This window comes from Larus michahellis, chromosome 11 (genome assembly GCF_964199755.1).
Source record: "Larus michahellis chromosome 11, bLarMic1.1, whole genome shotgun sequence".
In the NCBI taxonomy this organism is placed as follows: domain Eukaryota; kingdom Metazoa; phylum Chordata; class Aves; order Charadriiformes; family Laridae; genus Larus; species Larus michahellis.
Genome location: NC_133906.1, coordinates 14,956,829 through 14,968,987, shown reverse-complemented (window position 1 = coordinate 14,968,987; position 12,159 = coordinate 14,956,829). Strand labels below are relative to the sequence as shown.

At 47.6% G+C, this 12,159-nt stretch overlaps 1 long non-coding RNA gene across 1 annotated transcript in view; it reads right to left on the bottom strand.

Annotated features, from left to right (window-relative positions):
* The window catches only part of LOC141749916 (uncharacterized), a 23,288-nt gene extending 11,129 nt beyond the window's left edge, over positions 1 to 12,159 (bottom strand). The window contains exon 1 of the long non-coding RNA XR_012589514.1: positions 11,866 to 12,159. This is a non-coding gene — a long non-coding RNA (uncharacterized LOC141749916). The remainder of the gene's footprint in view (positions 1 to 11,865) is intronic.

Below are 12,159 nucleotides of genomic sequence, written 5' to 3'. Positions count from 1 at the left end.
CTTGGCGATGGCTGGGCAAGTGATGAACTAGGATTTTCCTTCCTCTTTTCCTCGCTCCCTACCTCTGCTCTCAGCTAAGCATTAGCCAAACCAAATTACACTACCAGAGAAGGCTCTTTGCCTTACATATATGTGTTTTTTTTTTTTTTGGTATGTTGTATCCCCATCCCCATGGTTCTAAGTGCCTGCAGAACATAAGACCTTCAGGGCAGGGATTGTTTTTGGTTTGGGTTTTTTTCTTGTTTTTCCCCCCCTCCTTTTGCAAAGCAGCTAGCACAACCATGGCTCAATTCCCTATATGTGCTCCCAAAATATAGACGTGCCGATAAGAGTGCATTTCCTGGAGGAGAGGTACGGCGGAGCTGGGAACCACCGGTGAACTGGTGTCACCGGCACAGAACAGGAGGGCAAAGAGAGACCAGACTAATTGGACAAGAGTGAAATCTGAGAGCACCGAGACTGTCGGTATCAGGTGTGGGAGCAAGTCACCACCAACAATTCCAAAAGCTCCCGTATTTCTGTGCCCCATCACAAAGCTTCCAGAGAGGTAGAACCATCCCATTTTTCCCCTATACTTAAAGCAAACTTTGTTTTCAGCAAAAAAACCCCAGTGCTTTGAGCCTCCACTTCTACACCAAACCCATATTACAATCACTAAAATGTCAGAGCTAATTAAGAAGAGGAAGCTGTGCGTAAACCAGCCAAGATGGGCATCTGCCACCCAAGAGAAAGCCCCTGTTTTCCACAAGCCTCTCCAGGAGCCGGCGCACAGCAAGTCTTCCCCGAGAAGCAGATAGCCTCGCTGGCAATTTGGTCAACCCTGAATTATATGCTGGAGTGCTAACTTCCCTTGTGGTTGCAAAAAAGAAAGGCTTTAAAAACACGTTTTTTTTTTTTTTTTTTTTTTTAAAGGATGCCCAGGGGCGTATTTAAAGAAGAGCCAGCCAAATTCCACCCTGCCTGCCGGAGCACCATCGGGGTTGCACGGCAGATAAGAGAGCACGGCGTTTGGCCAATTAGTTTTAACCATCTTTATGTAATATTGATGTCATATTGACTACACATATAAATTCTGGCATAGCGACTGAAATTACATTGATTTATTAAGTCGATAGCACGCACCCGTGCCAAGCTACCAGGTAATTGATCAGCTGCCTGGGCTGAACTTCAACATGTAATTTCCAGCGCAATTTGACTGATCAGCAATACCATAATTGGTTGCAAATGTCCTTCCTTCTATTTGTTTTGTTAAGTGGCTTTTTCATTAACACAGCGGAGCCAAGTAAATAAATATGACTTTACTATTGGACTGAAGGCAGACAATAGCTGAGAACTAGATACAGACTGGGACGGGACTGGGAGATGTTGTCAAGCCAGCACTCTTTTTTTTTTTTAAATACATTCTGGTTTTGCTGCATTTAGGGCCCCAGTTGCTTCTGAAGGGACACAGCCAACACCATGCTCAGTGAAACAAATTTATTGAATTTATGCCCCCAAATGCCCTATATCAATAGGTTTATCATGCCAAGCCTTAATGTCTCTACTTAGAATACGGTCCTCAGATGCCCCTGCTGAGAGAGGAGACCAAGTCAAGTCTCAGGCATTAGGATGAGCTGGCAAACTCCAAACTGGGCAGAGAGGCTTTAGTGGAGGTGGCGCCTCCCTCCTCCAGCCTCCTCCGACACCAAAACCTGAGCTAAACCGGGTGGTGGGTCCCATCTCCAGAGCCTCATCCCACCTCGGATCTGCTACTGCAGCGTGCTTGTGGCCCCGCTATTTCGAGCTCTGCTATTTAAACGACCAAGAAGCATCAGAATTGGTCTCACGCTAAGTAAGCAGCAAAGTTCCTGAAAATATTGACTCAGGATTGTATCCGTGAGGAAGTACAATTATTTGGACAGGAGAAGGGCAGAAGCGTGCTGCTGCGGCCACCAGCTATCCCATAAAATAGCTCCCTACATCACTGGATTATCACATGCCATTTCTGATTTCCAATAGATACATAAAACATGGTTTTCTGGGTGTATAATTCCTCAGTACATGCTTTTTAATGCTTTTTCCCCGTCACTTATTTTACTCTATTCTATCAATGCCAGCCCATTTCTGGCTATATTCTAGACATTTGTAACCACGTGAGACCAGAGGATGAATAGTGGTTATTTGGTGACTTCACATCAATGAAACGTTATTACAGACCTTTCACACTGAGCCACCACGACGTGTTATAGGAGCAAAAGTAATAAAAAAAATAATGTCAAAAAGAATAAAGGCATTGAGTTAGGAGAGAAGAACTAATCTGTTATTTTCAACTATTTGCCGCAGTTTAGGACTTTATACCTTCGATACTTTTCATTTACTGGACTCTGCCAAACGGAGCCGTTGTTTTTCTTCTGTTAGCTCCCTGAAAATACCTGACAATGGCATACTCCAGTGTGAATAAAATTAAAGACTAAGCTACTTAACTGATGTGTGTTCTTTGAGCTATCCCACTTAAATCTCCAGGATACCAGCACATTGCAAACAGGCACACTTCGTTAGCTGATTCTTAAATCTATGCACAAAAGAAATCGGGATGGAAGTGTTCGATACCTTTTTTTTTTTTTTAAAAGCTTTCTACGTTGCAGGCTTCAAAGGGCTCTGGACCAAACGCGGGGCTGTCTGGAGCACAAGCCCTGCAGCGCCAGCACCGGGAATGATGGCGTTTGACCGAAGAAGTGGTGGACAAGGCATCGCTGCCTGCCCGTTGCACAGGGCATAGCTTTGTGAATTTGTATGTGCTTTACAAAGAACTTAGCATAGTCATTACTCAGCAAATAACCAAAAGAAACAGGTTTGTAATTGGTTTGTTCAGACAGTTGTACGTTATTAGCATTTACTCTGCCCTGGTGCACGTACAACCCAGGAGAAAACACCCGTCTTGTAAGAGCCTGTCCTGCAGCTTCTGCTCAGAGCGTTTGCTCCGCCGAGTGGGGTCACAGAAACCATCCCGATCGTTAATGTGATTAAGCAGCAGTCGCCCTCCCCCTGTATTTAATTTTGAAAGTGCTCGTCAGTGCCCCGGGGCCCGGATCACGCCAAGCCCCCTCCTGCCTCCCATCCCAAGGTGGCTCCTGCCCGCATCGCCCACCACTTCTGCCCCTTCGAGCTGCTACTGCAGCCTCAACCCCAACCTCCCAGCAGCAAAACCTCCCCCAAAAATCTAGGGCAGCGCTCCCAGCAGAGTTCACAGCAAACCCAGAAGATGGCTTTTCATGCAAAACACAAAAATCTGCCCCAGCCGACTGGAGGGGATGCATTAATTGAGCTGTGAATTTTTCCACCCCTAGCTTTCCATGGGGAAGGAGGTTGGGTTGGTTCGCAGCTCCTCCTGAAGTTAGGCGTGAGAGGGAAACACGGACCAGCTTTCAATGATCTGTCAAGGGCAGCGGCTGCTTCTTGGCAGGAGGCTCTGCTGAAACACCAGCGAGCATCTCATCTCTCCCTCCCAGCACCGCACCGCTGCCAGTGACTAAGCAGTTTCTATAAATCAAGCTGCAGCAGAGTTCAGAAGCCTAATAATAATCTGAAGACGTAAAATAATAATAATATGGCGGTTTTAATGTTAAGAAGGTCACAGATAAGTGTAATAAGCATTCTGATGTTGAGACTTGTAGCTTGGTTTCGAATAATTTTAACGCTCTATTTGATGTCTACTCTTAGAGCATTAGAAACTGGAATTAAACAATGCAATTAAAACCCAGCAAAGCTGTAATCTGATCTTATTTTCTACTTCTAGCCTTGCTGCTTCACCTTTTCCTCTGAGCCCTTGGTCTCTCCCATCTTAAAAGTCCTTGCCATGGCCTATTTGGGGTTTGGTACTGGTTTGCCTGCCGAGGCATCAGCAGGGCTCCCGCTCCGTTGACCGGCCGAGGCCACCACAGCGGCTGGATGTCCATGGGGTGGCTGTGAAACAGCAGCTTACGGGTGAGGACGTCCTCCCCAGTACCATCAACACCCAAGGCTTTTTGCACAACGCATCCGAAATGCCCGACAGTGCCTCTACGGCTGGCACAGGATGAGCCCTGCTTATTCCATTTACTGTAACTGTCTCATTATTACCTTGTTTATATTGGTACAACTTAATCCAACTAATTACCAGCACGAACCACAGCACATTAAGGCCCTGGCTATAAAGGACTATTGTACTGCACTAAATGTAATCCTTCTTAAAACGTCCTGTGTTCGTACCTACCAATTTTCCAAGATTACATCTGTGTAACACATCGGCACCGAAGGCTTTGCAGACCTTTGATGTCCACATGCTGAAGCAAACGTCTCCAGAGCAGGCACAGCCCTGCACGGGCGGCTTTTTTTGGGGCAGGAACAGTTTGTTACACGTATGTTCAGTACCGAGCAGTACCAGACACCGTGGCTGGAAGTAATAGAGCAAGATTAATGAAAACCTTATGAAATGTCATCTCCGTATTGCCACCGCTTTAGTTTTATGGGGAGAAGCCATTTTCCTGGAGTTTTCAACCCAATCTCAAGTGCAGCACGGTTCAGGACAAGGAAGCTCTCCTTCTCGACAAAGCTGAAGGATCAGCTCTGGATGTTGGTCAGGGAGGATGGGGACCAGGGCCAAACACGTGACCGATCCAGGGTTGGTCACGTTAGCCAACGTTGTTCCTGATGGCACAAAAAAGCAGGCGCTTTGGCGATGCCCAAGCTTAGTGATAGCCTGCTGCGCACAAACAAAGGGAGGGCAATATCTCCAGATGCATAAACACATCCCACAGCAGCAGTACATCCATCAGCTCAGGGAAGGATTCCTGCGTCAACACCACTCCCTTGCCCAACTCTCATCCCCTACCACTTACATACACCAAAGCTGTTTCATCACTAGGGAATAATAACAAAGAACTTAATCCACACATCGCAGCATAACATGTCACCACCATATTACCTGGCACAGCAACATCGTGCTGACCAAGCATCCAAATAGCCCAGCCCCTACAGCAAATAACCCATCACATAGTCAAGGGCCTGGAACTCAAACTGGCGTTTACTGGGGAGGTCAGCAAGAGGATCGTACATTAGAGCAAGTAATAGCAAGCCAGGATGAAAAGGGTTAAGTTTGAAAGTAAGACTTAGTGGTTCTGATGATACTACTGAGCTCTGCGGAGCCCGGGACCATTTGCACCCAGGAGGAACCATTTTCGTCACACAGCCTCAGGTTTTGCATGCCTCAGCTTTGCATCAGCATCGTATCCAGCAACAGCAGGGTAACGTTCAGGGGCACATCGAGTCCCAGGCGCAAGAAACAATTTTACTGGAAAATAATCCAGCTTGATGTCACTTTGGTGTGGTGGTTAACTATTACCACGCATGATTTGCGGATGGGGAAACTGAGGCATGGACGGAGAGCACTGTGTTCGGTAGCTGGGAGATCCTGCAGCCTCTCCAGGCTGGTGGGAAGGGCCATGCTGGTCCATCTCACGCTCCCGTGGGTGCCCTGCATCCCACTGCCACCCTGAGTTCACAGCAGCCTGGCTCTTACACAGCTCAGCTGCTGATGGAGACCAAGGGTAGCTGTGAGATTCATCAAGTCCACCTCCTGTTAATCCCCTGCTCTGCCAGTCAGTACACCACCATCTTGTAAGCACCTAAAATCCAGCCGAAATTTCAGAGGGTGTCTGCATTGAGTCTGAGGATCCTCAGAACTGCTGAAAAATCAGGCCACTATTCTTGAATCAATGTTTACGTCTCTTAATAATACACAATCTTAAGCTAAGAGAATAGCAGCACTCCACAATACACTCCCTGAGCTATAAACTTATATGAAGGTGGTGTCAGAGTCAAGGCATCGCAGTGGGTTGTAGGAAATCCCGCAGAAATCACTTAATCTCTGTGTGCCCTATTTCCACATCTGTGAAATGGGGATAACAAGACATCATGTTGCGAGGTGCTGAGCCACTAAGAGTTATTACGGGAGCTGCAGAAGTTGCTATAAATACCTGAAGAACGAGGGCATTCAGTGTTACGCTAATAGAATACAAACTCAACAAAAGCCTTTGCATTTTAGAGATGAAGGCCTGAGATAACTACAGGAAGCTGAAAAACTCCTCCCAGACCTTCGTCCACAGCCACTGATGTTCCCCCGCAGACCGGGGCACGTTGATGCGGTGGGAAGGCAGAATTTGCTCTTTACAGCGATGGGGATCTGAGAGTCTTCAAGCTGGCGACTGGTCGAACTTCCCTTTCACAGGGAGAAGGTTATAGTTTCAAAAGGAAGCGGCAGGGCTTTAGAGCTCGCTTTCAAGTTCAAATTAGGCCAGGTTTGCAGAGACCACAGACCATTTTACCGCTCTTGGCCTGGTCTCTTGGCTTTCTCCTGAAATCAGGCTACGTCAAGTCTCCTTCACATCACCTGAATGGTGCAAAAAGGCTTTAGAAGAAACTCGTCCCAGGCTTCCCACGCCAGCTCAACAGCAGAAAGGTGCTCAGTTCCTGCATAGCCCTGGCCTCCTATTCCTTGGACTCACAGAGGCTCTCCTGCAAGATCCAGCAGATGCAGATGTAGACAAAACAAATGCGTGAATCTTAAGGAGAGGGGAGGAGAAAGACCTGCCCCTGCACAGGTGGTGCAGCAAAGCTTGTCTGGAATCAAGAACCTCCCTTTAGGTTACGGAGTCTGTTTCTGTGGGCAGCTGCAGCTGGCAAGTCTCTGCAGCACAGCAGGAAGGAGCAGAGTCAGGCAGCAGCAGAGCTCCTCCTGTTGTACCTCCACCCCCAAAGGAGTGGTCCTCAGCCTCTCCAGCTTCACGAACCCCCAAGATTTCCCCTAAGGGGCCGCAGGAGCTTCGCTTTCCTTTCTTTTCCCAGGCCCTTGGAAGGAGCCCATGGACACCTTCTCCACTTACCACAAGTGAAAAAATTTCTCTGGAGGAGTCTCAAGACTCCTGTAGATCTGAGGATCAAAAGGATTTTGAAGGGCTAATCCCCTTTCTCCTCCAGGGCAATCACCATCCCTGTGTAGGTTAATTTAGCAAGGCAGCAGCAAAGGAACTTCACATAGTGTGGATTTTCTCCCCGTGCTGTGCTGGTGGCTGTGATGAGAGGCAAGGAATAAAGAAGTGGGGAAAGCTGTCAATAATCCCATCTCAGCGCCATTACCATCATCTGTCCTGTATATTATGTTGGCAGCAAAAGGGAGGTGCCTCAGGCAGAAAAATACCATGAAAAGTATTTTCCTATCCCCGACCTTGTCAAACAATATTTGCTCCTGGTGAGATGTCTCATTTCTCCGATTCAGCTGTTTTCTCAACAAATGGATCTACGCCTTTCGCTGGGTGCTTCTGCAGGTTAAAAACTGACCAAACAGACCAATTTCATGAGTCCTCTGGAGCTGTAGCAGCTTTATCAAAGCTGCCATCAAATGTATTTATTGAGCCATACGTGTGAGGGAGATTAAGATGAATTTTAAGTCTTTACCTATTAATTGCGGAGTCTGCCCGACTGGCCAGCGTGGGCTTCTGCATGTGCCAGGCAGGGGGGCTGCAGAAATGAATATACTCAAATAGAGCAGCCGTGGTTAAAATGTGCTGGACGACGTCAGTTTGCAGCAGTATCCGGGCAGAGCTGCTGCCCAGCTCCCATTCCCATGGGAAACGTTCAGCGGAAGGGGATGAGAACTCAGATCATCAGGCAGAGCTGGCTGAGGCTGGTGAAGGTGCCTCAAAGAATGAAAACAGTATATACCATAATGCACCTAAAAACCAGGGGAACCTCTAAATTACAGCTGCCAACAATTAACTTCCAGGGAAAGCGATGAATTGAATTCTCATCCTCAGTAACATATTCACATATACACGGCCAGGAGAATTTCTGACCTCTACTGCATTAGAATGCTAAAGCTACACGCTCCAGCAACGGCCTCTAAGTGAGGCTCGCAGGTTTGTTGTGACCATGTTCTTACACTTTGAGCGTCCCACCCCCCCTTAGTTAAATCTCAAAATTATTTGATTGGTCTTCTGTGTTTCAGTTATTTATAGGCAAGAGAAATAAATACTAATGGTGACTGTACAGTTTGTACTTACTAAAAAGTATTTAGAAAGTTTTTTAAAAGTTTCTTGGACATTGAAGCCATCCTAATATGCTTTCTATAAGTGCCTCAGCCTCCCCAGTGAAGTGACACACTCAGGTTCCCCACCTGTAACATTTCACACCTGGCATTTTACCTGGAACCACAGCAATATCCATCCTGGCACATATTCCAAGCCTCTTATTTGGCCACGGCCTCTGCCTTTCTGGGAACATACTCTGCCCTTTTCCACCTGCTGTTTGTCCCAGATTGTGACAACGGGAGACGGGACATTTAGGCAAAACAGACCCACCTTGTGCACAGTAACTTTGGTTTTGTCATCACACCTGCACTGCATTTTTTTCAGAGGCACTGTGTGCTGGAGCCAGTGGAAAGATATGGTAAAGATTTCTATGTTGTTCCTCTGCACTTAATTCTTATTAATTTGAATATATTACTATATAAAAGATAATTTAACTGTAATATTGGTTAATTAATGGTCAATTAGCATTCGTTAAGGCAAAGTAGAAAAGTCATGCTGTTAGATTTGCTAGAAGAGGTCATGGATGCTCATAAATCAGCGACAGTCAGGGAGAGACCAGAGTGCTACAGGGATAAGTGTAACCAGCGCCACAGCCTCAGCAAGGATCAAGGTTTAAGCAGTCCCTAAGTATTAGTATAACATCTTTTTGGGGAAAAAAAATAATCAAGGGGAACAGAGTTTTGTGCACGTGCCTGCCACTGCATCTCTTGCATCCTTCTCTGCAGCGTCTGGAGATGGCCACTGCTGGAGACGGGGTAGGGAGCCAGCTGGACCACAGCGTGGTGCACGCCGAGACCTTAGATACTTGACAAAAGCCAATCTCAGCCACACGCCTACAGTAAGTGGCGACCAAGCTTTCAGAGACCTTGACTGCAGAGGTATTTAGTTACATCAGAACTAAAGAATGGCCTCAGTAAGAGTCCCAGCTTCGCTCCGTCCTGCGCTTGGGAAGAATTCAGAGCAGGGAGGACACAAGGGGCAGCCTCACACTCTGCAATGGAGCAAATGAAGTGTTTGGACCTAAAAGCCTCCAGACTCTGGGGAAGTTCAGGTCCGAATCTGCACTTTCCAACTGTACGGTTTACCCTTTGTTTGTGGTATCTCGTTTCACTTGGGACTCCTGTTGTGTTTTTCAAGAAGCAGACGTGGAAACATACTGTTTTCGGTTCTAACATTCTGGGAAACGGTTCAGAAACCTGGAATTTGACCGAGACTCATGTCTAAGCTCCAGTGGACTCTTCAAGCACCACTGTTAGCATTCTAATAATAAAGTTTCACACAGTTCTTATCTTAAAGCCATGGATCCAAACCTCACCTGTGGCCAGACACTCTGAGGTGCCTCCCCTGTAAAGACACATCCGTTTCTACCCATTTACAGAAACCGCCAGCTTATTCTTACAAACCCAAAGCAGAATGAGCCACATCTGGCTACAGCTCCGGTGTTCTGGTTAAAACACTTCTCAGAGCCCACGTCGAGCTCAGGGGGGCTTTGGGGGCACCACAGCTGCTCCTGGCCAGCAGCAGGACACTGGCCCCAAACCACCCCACCTCCAACCCTGCCCTTTCTCATCCACCTCAATGCTCCAGCTACACAAAATCCCACAGCAGACTATTTAAGTGCATACTTAAACTTCTAGCACGTGCATGTTTCCTCTTATTTCATCAAAGACTTGAATTTCTTTTCGGTGACATGATTTGTCAACACATGCAGTTCATAACAGGAAAAAAAGGCTGATCAAAGAATAGCAGGTAAGTCTTATTTACTGCACAATAGCAAGCTAAATTGCTGCTATAGCTTTGTATTAGTAGCTCCGCATTTAGTGCTTTTATCAGCATTTCAGCTGCAACACACTCTTCAACTTCGGATAGACAAGTTAATAACCAGAAAAGAGGGGTTCCCCCCCCGACAAAGCTCAGTGCCAATGTTAGGATGCAGAAAACTGTTACTTACAGCCAGTGATTAACCCCAGATAAAATACTGGATTTGCACTTGATAGTGGAAGACGGGGAGCAATGCCCTGTCTAGCCATGAGACAACAGTGCAGGGCTGCTCTGCTCATTAAGGCAGCAGAAATGGTTGAAAATATAAAAGCAAGTGGTGGACAACAGTGGCTACTGAAATTTAGCCTGAAGTTCCAGTTTGTGATAAAACCTCTGTTACTTGGATTCGTCGCTTCAGTCACACACCAGAATAAAACCATATCATTTCCAGCACAAGTCGACATATCCTGTTGGGACCACCTCGTTCCTGTCCCCCCCGGGAGCTGGCTCTCACTGCAGGAGGACATCCCTGTCCAAGGAACACCCACGTGTCTGGGAAGTCCCAGCACATTTCTCAGCAAGAGATCTCCTCCTCCTCCTCCCCCATGCACGCAGGGAGAGCTGGTTCAGCACTCTCCATACATACAACTCTATACAGAGTGCTTTGCTCCCCTTCTTTTCAGAGGGGGGAATGGCCCAAAACAGGCACCTGCCCCTTCCCCTGCTCTGTACAGCCTAGATCTGACTAACACTTATAGCCCCCTTTAAGAAAATATAATCTTTGCAGACACAGAATCATAGAATCATTTAGGTTGGAAAAGACCCTTGGGATCATCGAGTCCAACCATCAGCCCCACTCTACAAAGTTCTCCCCTACACCATATCCCCTAACACCACATCTAAATGACTCTCAAACACATGCAGGGATGGTGACTCCACCACCTCCCTGGGCAGCCTATTCCAGTGTCTGACCACTCTTTCTGGGAAGAATTTTTTCCTAATGTCCAGCCTAAACCTCCCCTGCTGCAGCTTGAACCCATTCCCTCTTGTTCTATCGCTAATTACCTGTGAGAGGAGACTAGCACCAACCTCTCCACAATGTCCTTTCAAGTAGTTGTAGAGAGCGATGAGGTCTCCCCTCAGCCTCCTCTTCCTCAAACTAAACAGCCCCAGCTCCTTCAATCGCTCCTCATAAGATTTATTCTCCAGGCCCTTCACCAGCTTCGTTGCCCTCCTCTGCACTCGCTCCAGCACCTCGAGATCTCTCTCGTATTGAGGTGCCCAGAACTGGACACAATACTCAAGGTGTGGCCTCACCAGTGCTGAGTACAGGGGGACAATCCCCTCCCTGCTTCTGCTGGTCACACTATTCCTAATACAAGCCAGGATGCCATTGGCCCTCTTGGCCGCCTGGACATCTCTAATGCCTCCTCACTTCCAAGTAACACCAACATCCCTGGGTTTCAATCTCGATTCAGGTGCCAGTGGGTCAGGCGATATTTTCCACCTTGATATGAATGGTTAAAAGCATAGACACTGTATGTCCGGATTATCACTTACGATTGTAATCCTTTTTTTTCCTAGGGAATTAATAATTCCCTCAGGACCCCAGAGCTCCAGGGTCACACAGTGGCCCTGTGTCAGCTGGAGTCTGTAGGCTCATCCGAACCCCCCACATCCCACTTGAACAGCCCATTGCCCTCCCACACCCAAATAAGCTGCGTGTCACACCCCACACTGCATTAGCAGACCTAATCTATCTGCCCCCCCAAACACAGGCGTTTCATTCATCAGCTAGAAGGCAGCCCTAGACAACACCACAGCCCCAGCACAAACTCCCAGTCCTGGGAAAGGTTCCTATTTTACCGAATTCTTCAATCCCTGCCATGAGTCATCTTACCAAACTTAATTTAAAACAAGCAGATTTGAGGTTTAACAGTCTTTACAGGGAGAGGGAGACAGGAGCCCAGCCTGGTAACACACCCAGCAAAGCCCTCGGTACCTGAGCAAGGTGAGGAGAGCAGTGCCACAGGTCACAGCCAGGTTCACCCAAGAGCCCACATCCTCAGGCAAGTTCCTGGTGACAAAGCAGGTCTGAGAACAAACCCCAGCGTCAGCCCACAGGTCCAGGTCAGATCCAGTGAGGGTAAGCCAGGTCAGACGCCAGCCACAATTCCCAGGCAGTTCCATCACGGCGTCAGGGCTGCTACCAAGGCAGCAAAGTCCACGGTCTAAGCTTAGATTGGTGGGATCCTTGGCCAGCAGAGGCACGGCTGTGGCTGGACTGCAGACCAGC